The 13105-nt window shown below is 45.8% G+C and overlaps 1 long non-coding RNA gene across 9 annotated transcripts; it reads right to left on the reverse strand.

Annotated features, from left to right (window-relative positions):
- Positions 1-12: 12 nt before the first annotated feature.
- Positions 13-7613, reverse strand: LOC123049881 (uncharacterized). Of its 9 annotated transcripts, none has more exons than XR_006423684.1 (5): positions 6511-7547; positions 5976-6172; positions 4924-5098; positions 1528-2148; positions 29-1427 (listed from the first exon to the last, which is right to left on the reverse strand). It is a non-coding gene; the product is annotated as an uncharacterized lncRNA (long non-coding RNA). The 9 variants fall into 9 exon arrangements; XR_006423680.1 differs by having other exon boundaries at positions 6527-7541; XR_006423686.1 differs by having other exon boundaries at positions 13-187; positions 267-1427; positions 4924-7508.
- Between the last annotated feature and the right edge of the window lie 5492 nt (positions 7614-13105).

The raw sequence follows: 13105 nt of genomic DNA on the forward strand, positions 1-13105 counted from the left end.
TCCTTCCTGAACACCACAACATCTGCAGTTTTCACCAACATCTATAATTATTTGCAAGAGCATTATAGCACAAATCAAACTGGTTCGTGGTAGTCTCTGAATGAACAAACTAACAGTCAGTTGTTGCATCCACACGAGTACTGCCATCTATCCTTCCAATGCCACATCCACGCACACAGTAAGAAACCTAAATAATTATTTGTGATTGGGACGTTGCTGTTGGAGACGGTTAGCTCAACTAATAGTGAAGGTTCAATTGAACATACCTGGCGGGGGAGGTTGATGTGCCTGCGTGATTGCTCTCCCCGTGGTGGCCTGTGAGATTCCAATGAGCTGACCATAGACCTCCCTCTGCACAAACCGATGTGCCTCCCACTGCACTTCACCTTCGGCCTCCCTGCCTAGCCAGCCTCGTCCTCCTCCCTGTCTTCGGCAGCTGTGGGATGGAGAGGTGTTGCGGAGAGTAGTTTGGACGGCTATGGGGGCGGCGATTTGGACGGCGGTGGTGGCGGCGGCAAAGGGCGGCGGTGCGGACGGCGATGGGGGCCGAGTAGAGGGTCTTCCCTTGACCTTCGAGGCACCGGCGCCGGCGGCGGAGGGGGTGGCCAGGGGCTATGGATTTGCTGTCGCATCTGATGGTGGGCGGGTGAATCGCGTCGATGTTCGCCATTGGAACCAGTCGGATGGGTCCGACGACGGCGGATAGAGTGCGCCTGGAAGGAGTGGCTGGTGGCGAAGCCGGCGGGGTTGGGAAAACCAATGTCGAGGTGGAAGGAGCGGGGAGGAGTCCCGGAGGCGCCATGGTAGCAGGGCCGGGGAGCCGCCAATGGCCGCGACGCCGAGCGTCGCCGGCGGTGGAAGGCCGCGGGTCGCCCGTAGTCGATGGGCGCGGGTGTGTTGGCACTTGGGGTAATGGGTAAGCGCGCCGGCGGAGTAGGGGCCGGCGGCGCGCGGCCGCGGACGGCGGTGAGGGGCGGGGCGGGGCGGAGCAGGAGGTCTAGATGAGATCGAGAGAGGAAGGGTCGTGGGCTGGTGGCTCGGTTTGTTTTTCTTTTCTCTCGCTCGTATCGCTTCAGGTTCAGTTAATATAATATGAGGACTGCGGGCCAAATTACTAAAAAGTGCAGGCATTATTTTGCAAAAACGGCGCCACGGTGAACCCGGAGACCCAATCCGTGCTTTATTATTAGGGAGAGACTAGCAAAAGAGCCCGTGCGTTGCAACGGGACACAAATTTTAATAACTTATTAATTCCTCTAGAAAAGATGAACAGGTTAACTATGCATCCTTTGAATAGTAATGCTTAATTTGTGTGATGCTTGAATTGGATGGTGAACAACAAAAACTCACCTCATCTCTCATTTTTCCTAATGTCTATCCTCTGCTAGTTTCATGAAGATGACCTCTTCGAATACTCTACATAGTACCTGTAGAAAGCAAATAATATGATTAGTTTTGGAGAACAATAGTTGGGTAAATAAAATATGATGCTATTCTTTTCATTAGTGATGTGCCAGTGGAAAGTACCCATATGCATGTCTTCACTCTTAACAATCTCATGCCACGATTGCATCCGCGATCTAGGGAGAACTTTTCTCAGATAATGGGGAAAAAGATCAAACTATCAGATAGGATTTATTTTTCTCTCCGATGAATTTTTCGTAATAACGAAAAAACTATCATAAGATCTCTTTTCCTGGTCTGATCAATTTTTGTAATAATGAAGCAACTATCAACTATTGGATGAAATGAATTACCCAAAAATATAGGGAGAATTATTGGAGTGAAGCTATAAGAAATTAATAAAATCATCCAGTAAGTTAGTCCACATGAAATCAATGAACATACTTCTCATGTCGCTGGCAGATTACCTTTGATAAACTGTAAGCAGATAGTTATAGTTTTCTTGTCAAGAAAGGCAAACAAAATCCATCAGAAGACGTTAACTTACCATGCAATTGTATGTTTGTGTATCTTGTCGACAGAAGGTCTTAGCAACTGTCAAGTTTGGCAACTAAGAAGTGCCAAGTAATTTAGTTCATAATTATGAACTCTGACAGGTAGCAACAACAAGGTATTCCAGCGTTATTCCCTTTCGAATATGACGTTGTCGCCATCCCTTCCATCCGTCCTCTGATCTCTTTCTCCCTGGTGATCAACATTATTAGAATTCAGAATAGGACCAGCAGTTTCATACTTTACGGAACCTAAAAAACCATCGAGCGACCAGAGGCACAGCCACACACGCACACACGCGGATTCCATCGCCATCAATTTTCTTGAATGGATAGATAGATAGTGCACTACATCATCCAATACTAAAAAGTATTAGTGGTTGTCCGCTCTTCCTTGTTGAAGCCTTGTCTGAAGTACATCTAGCCCCCATCAACTCAAAGGGAAACAAAAGAAGAATTCAGAGATTGCTGCTATCGATCACAGTCATGGCTCTTCACAAGCTTCTGCCTGTCTCTGTGCAGCCGCCCTGTAGAGCTACTCCACTGCGGCCGCGCACTCCGACGGCGGTGCAGCGAGGGCAAAGGCCAAGCCGGTTGGCTACCTCGGCCGCTGGGATGATCGGGCTATCGTTGGCGCTGGGGCTGCACACGCGCGCCAGCAGCTCGCAAAACATCCGCCTCGACAAGCTCAAGTTGAGATCATGGGCTCGTGGCCGAGGTTGCAGATTCTCCAAGAGAGTTAGAACACAAAAAACTACCGTATTTGACATTGCAATAGAATCGAAAGGGTTCAGTGATGTGCGCATCTCTCACTGCTGTCTCTATCTCTCTGCTCTCTCTCTCTCTCTCTCTCTCTCTTCCTCACCTATCTCTTTTTTCTCCGCAGGACCAGATCAGTAGCTGCAGCAATCAACGCCTCTCTCTGCTCTCTCTACCTCTCATCTCTCTGCTCTCTCTCATCCTCTACAGCAGCATCGCCCAACATGCCCTCTCCAGGCACCCATCGCCTCGAACACCACTCTGTTGCTGCTTAGACCAGCACCGTGGCCGCACTCAGATGCAACAGCAGAGAGTGGGAGAGTTCAGAGCAAGCAGGGGCATCTGAGAAGTAGAAGGAGCAGCAGCAGAGGCGTGAGGACAGAAGTAGCAGCAGCAGGGTAGCTCGAGCAGGTGTCCAGAACTCCAGACACCATTGGCTGTGGTCAGACGCGCCGGCTGGAGGGAGACCACGCGGATGTCCAGACACCCTCCTGGTGTGGTCTTGTGGTGCTGACGGTGCTAGTTGTATGTGGCCTCAACAGGAACTCGCCACCGTGCCGCCGGTCGGTCACCGGAGGCACCACAGCCGGCGACCGCCTTCCTCACCATGCGCCCCTTCTCCTTCTCCTTGCTTCCTCTCTCCCCCACGCCCCTGCCCATCTCTTTCTCTGGATGAGAAGGCCGCCGCCGCCACCGAAGCAAGCCCTCGCACCACCCGCCAGATCCCTCCCTCACCTTGCGCCCCTTCTCCTTCTCCTTTCTTCCTCTGTTTCCTCTCTCCCTGAGGCCCTTATCTCTCCTTCTCTGGATGAGCAGGACGCCGCTGGCACCGGAACAAGCCGCCGCACCAGCCGCCAGTCGACGCCGCGCCCAGATCTGCCCGTCTTCCTCGCGCCGCCACCGCGCCTCACGTCGCCCGCCGGCCGCCTGCCCGTTCCCGCGGGTTAGGCATCTATATCGGGTTGGGGGAGGGGAGGGAGCGGGGAGGATGGTGGTGGTCACCTCCGGTGCGAGGCGAGGTCGAGCGGCAGGGTGGCCTGCGCCAGTGCCAATCGAGGCGAAGCGGTAGGGGCTATGCAGCACCTGTTCGGGACCTTTTTTTTTCTATCGCGAATCGTTATCGTTATTTCACTTAGGGACGTGAGTGCGGGTTGAATACCTAAAACAACAGGAACTATTTTGGAAAAAGGGCGCGACGGTGAATCCGGAGACCCAATCCGTGCTTTATTATTAGGGAGAGATTATTATTACTAGTACAAATGCCCGTGCGTTGCACCGGGCGAAAAAAAGGTGGACAACCTACTTTATGCGCCATTTTTTATATCCAATTTTAATAAACATCAATAATAAGGTTACACTGATTATTGCTTTTTGTAGGATGAAGTTTGGACATGAAGAAGCAACTTATCATTCTTTGTCTGATGGAAGAGTAGTTTTGGATGGAATAGTTGTCCATCAGTTTTATTTTTTACTTTTCGAGAAAATGTGAAAATTTCCTTTTTTTAATAAAATTCACAAAAAATTGAGACTCTTTTAAGGAAAGCTGAGGTTTTTACAGAAATTGAAGCATCTTTTTGAGGAACTTTTTTTGGAACAGATGTCTTTTTTTGAAAAAGAAATTTTGATTATTTTAAGTTTTTGTACAAATTAAAATGAAAATATTTTTTTTAGAAAAATTGGAACATTTTTGGGAATTTTGAACCTTTTTAAAAGTGTGTTCATTTTTTAAGTGTAAACACATGTAAGACTGTGAACATTTTTAACCTACTTTACTATGTCGAATTTTTCTACAGATGGTTGTTTGCTTGGAAATAGTACTCCTGACGAAAAAAGGAAGTAACAGTCAGCTCTATGTAAAAAACAATTATGCTGCAGTAATAGAAATAGAAGTTACGAAAGCCTGACCAGTTATTCCTGCCCACTAATTAAATTTGTAGAATTATCAACCATAACCAACCATAAGCATTGCATTATTGCATACGGCTAAACTTGACATATATATACCACACCGTGCGTCCAAACCTATTTCAGCAAGAGAAAGAACTATTCATTTAGTTTTACTTGATTTTTGTTAGCAAGTAATTGTTGGAAGTTTAGCCGTGCGTTGCCAGATTTACATGGACCATATAAACCACAGTAAGCTGATGTTAGCTATTAGTATAAATTTGACTCTGCCATGTCTGGATTGCAAAAAAAATCATGAGCTTACCTGAGTACAATGCCGCTGGTCCAGCTTCTTGGTGGAAACCAGATGTGGTCTTGTTGCTGGAGCTGGACTACTCACTGGGACATGATTCTTCAGATGACTTTCCGCTGTTGGACACTCTCGCTGGATTGGCACAACGACTTGTCTAGCCTCATGAGGATAGCACTTGTCGTCGAGTCTGGAGCATCATACCATGCTTATGTTAAAACCCCCAAAGCTAAGATAAGATATATAGAAATCCTAAGAGTATGTGTCAAAACGACCTGATCATGAATTACAAAATCTGTTCCAAGGGGAAAATCAGTAAGAAGAATGCAGTTTTGTGTTAATTACTTCCTCGCATCAATTTAAACTACGAACTGCTGCAGCTAGTTTCACAAAGGAAAGAAGATGGCAAAATAATACTCCCTTCGTCCCAACATAAATGTCTCAAGCTTAATACAACTTTACAGTACTAAAGCTAATACAAAATTCTGACACTTATTTTGGGACGGAGGGAGTACAAAGTTTCCATCATATACTCATATACGATCTGTTCAAAAGTACCGAGCGTCATTCTTGAAAGAAAAACTATTCTCACATAGAAAGTGTCTCTCCTATCTCTACCTAATATTAATATATACTTTTCCTCAAAAAATATTAATATATACTTACAATAGTTAAAAGGAGTAAGCATTCTTCCTTCGTTTTCATAGCACACACCTATTTATTTAACTTGTTTACTGCAAATATAAGCACTAACAATGGGCTCCGAACATTATAAAGTACCAATTTCATTACATAATTTCTCTCCATAGCCAAGGCAAGCAAGTGCAACACCACCATGTTTGGTCACCCATTTTGGCTTCTAAATTCGATTGTACCAGCTACATTTTATGTTAAAACATCAAACAAAGTATATCCTTGAAATGAAAGAACAACTTTAACCCGGTGGTCCCGGTAGACACATCAAAGATGATTATTATATAGCACAATGTCGGTGCTTCCCTACAGATCATTAAACTATAAATTCAGACGGGGTATAGAATGAAAAAAAAATAGCATTATCAATAAACCTGGAGTAGCAACAGCTATAAGCAGACCAGCCCGGCGCAAGCGCCGTTCGTGTCCGGCGAGAGCCACGACAGTCACTCGCGTTTCTCTTCCTTGGCCATACCGCGCGCGTTATTCTCTCCGTAGGCCACGCGCGCGTCTTCTGTTGCTAAATTCTGCGGCTAATAGTTTTCCAATAAGATGACACACTGAAATCAACCTGTTAAGGCCAACAAACTGGTTGAGATGTTTTCAGCTCGGGTGTCAACCACCGAACTGAATAAAGAAAAAAAGAAGAAGAAGATAATTCCCCTTGCCATGAACACAAGAACAGAGTATAAGAAGTTAATCAGGTGGGGTTCGATCCAATCGTCGCCCCCCGCACGCATATGCATGTATGTATGCCCATCTCTATGATAAAATTGAATTTTGTTTTTGTCTGGTTTATAGCAGCAGTCACCTCCTCGTCATCTCACTGGGATGGCAGATGCCGAATGCCAATGCCGGCCTACCTATATGTACACCAAAGGATTGTATATTACAATGGTTGGGAATCACCTCACGGCGCTCTCACCTCGCGGTGCCGTAGCAGTGAAGGAATCCCCACAGCAGGGCGGCATTCAGGAGCGTACTGAACACCCATGCCCCGATGCCGCTGCGCCTGCCAGCCGCTGCCCCGCCGAAGTGCATCCACACGACCCCCGCGTGGCACACCAGGTTGCACCCCAGCAGCCAGCCCCAGCTGACAGGCGAGCGCCACTGGCGCCGACCCGCTCCGGGCGGCGCGCGCCACAGGGAGCCCCGCGTTGTTCAGTCAGAACCGGAACCTGAAGGTGACGGCGTGGGCCAGCGTGGAGGCCAGGATGTCCAGCTCCTGGAACGACTACGAGAACTCCAGCCAAAGGAACGCCATGGCCACGGACGCCGCGTGCCCGAACACCTGGGCGGCCGCCCCGCGACGGCGCCGCAACCCATATCCACGCAGCAGGCAACCACCGAGGAACCCAGCCGCAGCTCGCTGGAGCGGCGCCGCTCCTTCTCTCTGCTCTTTTCTTCCATTGCTCTCCCCCTCCTTCCTCTGTTTTCCCTCCTCCCCTCTCTGCTCATCTCCCTCCCTCGTTTCTTCTCTACAGAAGCCCCAACGTCATGGACGATCTGTGCAAGAGGCTGGTCATGGCGCCGGACATCGATCCCGCAGCTCGGCAAAAGGCGGCCATGGATCAGGAGGCGCGCGTGCGCAGTGCAGTATGGGCGGCACGGAACGAGGAGATCGAGCGCCACGGACGACCCGTGATGTACCATTGCTGGCAGAAGGACAGGGCCATGGATCGTGGTGAGCTCAGGCCGTTGCGGATGAACAAGGGGCGGAGAGAGAAGGGGAATGGAGAGGAATGAGGAGGCATGTGGGCTGAGGGGAGATCGCCGGCGTGGCCCTCCGCGGCGGCGGGCGGTCTCCCGTGGGTGTGGAATCGGGTGGGAGGGCATCTCTCGCGAGTGCGGCGCAGAGGACAAATTGGGGATCGATTATCCAGCGAATCGTTTTTTTACATGTGGACTGCGGGTTGATTACGTAAACCAGAGGGGTTTTCTGCAAAAAGGACACGACGGTGAACCCGGAGACCCAATCGGTGCTTTATTATTATTAGGGAGGGATAATAGCATGGAACAATCAAAAATTATAGATACGTTGGAGACGTATCAAGGATGATGAACCCCTCCGTGATGGTGTCTAGATTCAATCTGTGGTTTCTGGAACTGGAAGTGGCTGGAATTGTGTTTCGTCGACTCCCCTAGGGTTTTTGGATTTTCGGGGTATTTATAGAGCAAAGTGGCGGTGTGGGAGGCGACCGAGGTGGGCACAACCCACCAGGGCGGGCCTGGGCCCCCACGCGCACCCAGGTGGGTTGTTCTCCCCTCGGAGCTCCCCTCTTGTACTTCCTTGTCCCATCGTGTGTCTTGTGGTGCAAAAAAATTCTCCAAAAAGTTTTGCGGCGTTTGGACTCCGTTTGGTATTGATTTTCTGTGAAGTAAAAAAGAGAGCAAAAAACAGCAACTAGCACTGGGCGCTATGTCAATAGGTTAGTCCCAAAAAATGATACAAAATTGCCATAAAATGATTGTAAAACATCCAAAAATGATAATATAACAGCATGGAACAATAAAAAATTATAGATACGTTGGAGACTTATCAGATATATGATTTTACTTGTTTCTCTAGAAAGGACATTAAAAAACAACTTTCCTACCTATGTGAGTTTAATGATAATAAAATCTTATCTTCTTATGCTAGGGGTGTTTATAGTTACCATGATATCGAAAAATTAAAGAATGTGTTGCTTTTAAGGGCAGCTATGAAGTTGCTTCTTTGATTGAAAAGTCTGATGTTACTCTACAAATCTAGAAATTTTGCCATACTTAAATATTACTATGAAAACTATGCTCATAATGCCTACGTTAATGAATTTATTGGGAGAATGTCTGCTTCTTTGGAAGAGAATAATAATATGCAGGAATCTATAGATAATCATGATCCCATTGATTCGCTTGAAATATCCCTTTTTGATGAATGTGATGCTTGCTATGCTTATGGCCAGGATGCCAATATTAGTGATGCTTATGAGGATGAACTTGCTATAGTTCCTTATGTTAAAAATGAAATAATTGTTGTTGCACACACACTTGATAGTCCTATTATCTTTTTGAATTCTTCCAACAACACTATATCAGAGAAGTTTGCACTTATTAGAGATTATATTAATGGGTTGTGTTTTACCATTATACATGATTATTTTTCCATGCCCAATATTTATTATAATGATTATGATTGGGGTGATTACAATGCTATGAATATTGAAAGTGGGTTTGGAAGAGTGCCGACGTTAGAAATCCCACTACCTTGGAGAATAATCAATATTTCAAAGTTTTTGATAGAAGTGGGTTTGGAGAGGTCATAACTTTAGTTAATGTTAATCCCACTATCTTGGAAGATTATAAAACTTTTATGCATGTGGATCATGAAGACAATATTTTATATGATAGCTATATTATTGAATTTGATTATGATCCTACATGTAGTAATTATGACAGAGGAAAATATGGTTGTAGAAACTTTCATGTTATTTAATTACCTCTCTTGATGTTGAAATTATTAATGCTTCATTCTTCCTATTTGCATATGCTAGATATTGTTTTTCTTGATAATTTGTTTTCTTATAAAATGCATATGCATAGGAAGTATCACTACAAAAAAAGATACATCCGTAATATTTTGGGCTGAACTGATTTTTTTCTGTCATGCTTATGACACTTCTATGACGATAATTATGACAAAACCCGGTATCATCATAGATGTGGTGGGCTCATATTTCTATCACTGGTGCAAGTCGGTCCTAAACAAACGGTTTTTAACCCATTTCCACGACGACATCTGGAACCGTCGCCAAGTGAGTGTGGGCGATAGGGGGGTCCTTCCCACACGACCCAGAAACCGTCGGGGATATGCCCTCCTGGCACACACACGTTCGGCAAAATGAGGTCGTGTGCGACCGACGAGCGCTCAAATATGGAAATACGTACAGTACAACTAAAAAAATACAATTATACGGTGAAATTGTTTCCGGTCGCAAGTACATCCCACACAGTCAGTCCCCGCTTAACGTTTCCGTTCGTATGTACATCCCACATAGTCGCTCTAAGGAAAATGTTTCCGTTCACAGGTACATCACACACAATTTTTCCCGTTAAATCGTTTGTGATAGCTTTGCCATTGCACACGATATTAATAATTTTATCATTTGCGTTACTGAATGCATCACACACGTTGCATAAAAAGAAACTGTGTGGCAAAGCTGTCCATCACACACACTTTTTATGTGATAAACGTTTGCGCAAGGTGGCCTAACGCAAACAGTTTTCATGAGAAAGTCATGTGTGCAGTGGAGATTGATCGCACACGTAGTGGATCCTAGAAACGTTTCTGATCTCCACATATATCACAGACGTTTCGCTTTCGCAAACCGTGTGCAGTGTAATCCCTATTTAGTCCAATTAATACCTAATTTAAAAATCACATGTTATGAATTTGAAAGTAGGAAATCACTTATTTCATATCCAACCATGTTTATTACAAATATAGGTTCAACCACGAATCCATAATTCAATGCACAGGTACATATACTGAAGAACTACAGAAGCACCAAGTAAAGAATGATGAACCACAGTTGTACTAAAGACTGTAAAGAGAGAGGCGAAAGACATTCTGGTTGCTGGAGAAGGTGAAGCGGAATGCACATATTGTGCCCTCCTCCATGCGTAAGGCACGCACGACTCTAGGCCAACCCCTTGTGATGGCTGCCCGTCCATCCTTCACTGTCTACATTAGGACTTCTCGATGCTCACTGTAGTCTGGATGAAATACTTTAACCTTCATTGCATGTCCACCAATCATGTACTTTGCAAGGTAATCTTGAGTGAACTGCTTCGGGAACCACTGGGAACGAAAAATATTCAAACATTATTGTCTAACAACTCATTATGGGCAGTAAAAAGAGAAGGCTGCAGAGTTTGTAGTTACCATCCTACAACTCACTGTTGTGTTGGATAGAGCATAAACAAATAATTTGCTTGCCACCATTTGTATCTTTTTGCTAATAATCCTTATCAGTTTCCTCACTTGATGCTTGTTCATCAATATCTTATTGCCCCATACGAAAAGGGTCAATGCGTGGATCCTTGCTAAGGGCATATGTACCTACAAGCAACAAGTCAACATTAGAAGCTAACTAGTGTCTAGGACTGGATATATATGCACTACATTATGGAACTACAGGGGGAGTACAAGCCGAGGGATGAAGCTAACCTCGGCGGAAAATGGTGGCCACTCCCGTTGTTGTCCTGCATAAGTAGTGGAAAGGCATGATAAGTACAACAATCTTAACATCAAACAAATATAGCAAAGGTAAACAACATCATATCCAAATGATAGCTTGAATATGTTGGTTTCAGCATGCTGTTAAAGCAGATATAAAATGGAAGGCAATGTTACCGACAGCAGGCTTAACAGCCATCAAATATTGCAATTCAAACTGGTATTGTTGAAAATGAATAGAACGTAGGTAATGCTTAAACATCACACTGGATAAATGTGTAAAACTGAAATAAAGGGCATGTGTTAACTACACCAGGAATAACTGGAACCAAATATAGCCGTTCTAACTGGTATTGATGTAGTCGAGCGGCATAGTTCCGACTTGCACATAATGAACCACACATTATGAATGACTGAAATAAACAAGGCATAAATGACCAGTATAACAACCAAATATAGCTATTGAAAACTGGACAGAGTCTCACTGCAACCAACCTAACAAGCAAATACAGATAAACAAGGCATATGCTTGGAAACTGGACAAATGCTCACTGCAACCAACCTAACAAGCAGGTAAAGATAAACAAGGTATCTGCTTGATAACTGGAGAAATGCTAAAAAAAGCAACCTAACAACCAAATACAGATAAACAAGGCATCTGCTTGATAACTGGACAAATGCTAAAAAAACCAACCTAACAACCAAATACAGATAAACAAGGCATCTGCTTGATAACTGGACAAATACTCACTGCAACCAAACTAAGAACCAAATACAGATAAACAAGGCATCTGCCCGATAACTGAAAAAATGCTCACCCCAACCAACCTAACAACCAAATACAGATAAACAAGGCATCTACTCACTATAAACAACCAAATATAGCCATTCGTGAAACTAAAGTGGACAATTCATACTTAAACATCACATAGACCTATTGAACAATACATTTTTTGCATAACTAAAATAATTAAACATGACACAGTTAAAGCACCGCACGACAAATGCTACTACAACAAAGGGTACGAGTTGGCAAGCTAGAAAAGGTAATATTTGCTGATAGAATGTTGCCTCACATTTCATGGACGGGATCCTTCCAGTTGGAAGAGCACAGACCCATGGTGCACTCTCTGATGTCACAGATGGCCTGTTTCACCTTGGAAGAACCTTCGTGGGTGCCCTCCTCATGGTCGTGGTCGATGAGATCTGACTTGGAAATTGAGGATCCCAAGCCGCCACCGTAGAACGTGTCCTTCAGAAGTGACAAAATGGTATCAATGGCGTATAAAGCTCGCAAATCCTTGACCGCTTGGCAGAGGAGATCAGCGGCAGGGCCGTCGAAGAGATCGACGGCGGTTGAACCAGAGGGGTTGGGGATGGACCACTTAACCTGTGACATGGCTTGCGTGAAGCCGCGGTGTGGACGAGCTTGATGTCGTAGCCAGCTTCCCCGAGATACAGTAATACGCTAGCCCACTGACATGAAGCCTTCGGCATGGCAATGTATTCAATGTCTTCGCTGGCTTCCGCGACGACGTGTTGCTCCAGGATCGACAGGTCGGGGCGAACGGCGGCCACCTCGCCAACGTTCACTGGAGATGCCATGACAAACCTCTTCTTGGCTGAACACTCGCCGGGCTCCCCGGGATACGTGGTCGAGCTTAGGCTGCGACATTCTGGAGCAGGGGATGTGGATTTGGCGGGGAGGGACACTGCAGGCCTCATCTAAAAACTCAGGGGAGTGGGGCGACGGTATGGGAATCGCCGGATAACCTGAACTTTATTATCTAAGCTAGGAGGAACGGGCAGACCAGCAGGGTTGGCGGCGGCACCGGCGGTGGCCGTGAGCTAGCGTTCGAAGGGGGGAGGGGCGGGTGGGGGACTGTGGAGGGGTGGTGGTGTTTGAGGATACGCCACGTCTATTGAAAATTTTAGTAATGGTGGGTGGAGATGGTGGTGGACTAGGAAGGACGATAGTTCAAATGCCTCGGCTGCTAAAATTTTACTATAAGGTCGGTGCTGGAGGAGTGTGGGCGACGGTTGAAGTACGACGACAACTAAAATTTGGGTAAAGGAATTGATGCGGGGCGGGAGTGCCCAAGATCGCGCACGGTCCAATAACAATATGCGTGTATGATAATAAGGAAAAGTGGCGCGGATCCACGATTTTTGCAACGCTCAAGGCGGGTAGTTTGTTTTTTATATTTCTAGCTAGTTGGTCTATCGCACACGGTTCATCCTAATTTCCAAATAAACTTACCCGCCTTTAGCTTCCATAGGTGGTGG

Source organism: Triticum aestivum, chromosome 1A (assembly GCF_018294505.1).
Source record: "Triticum aestivum cultivar Chinese Spring chromosome 1A, IWGSC CS RefSeq v2.1, whole genome shotgun sequence".
Taxonomy (NCBI): Eukaryota; Viridiplantae; Streptophyta; class Magnoliopsida; order Poales; family Poaceae; genus Triticum; species Triticum aestivum.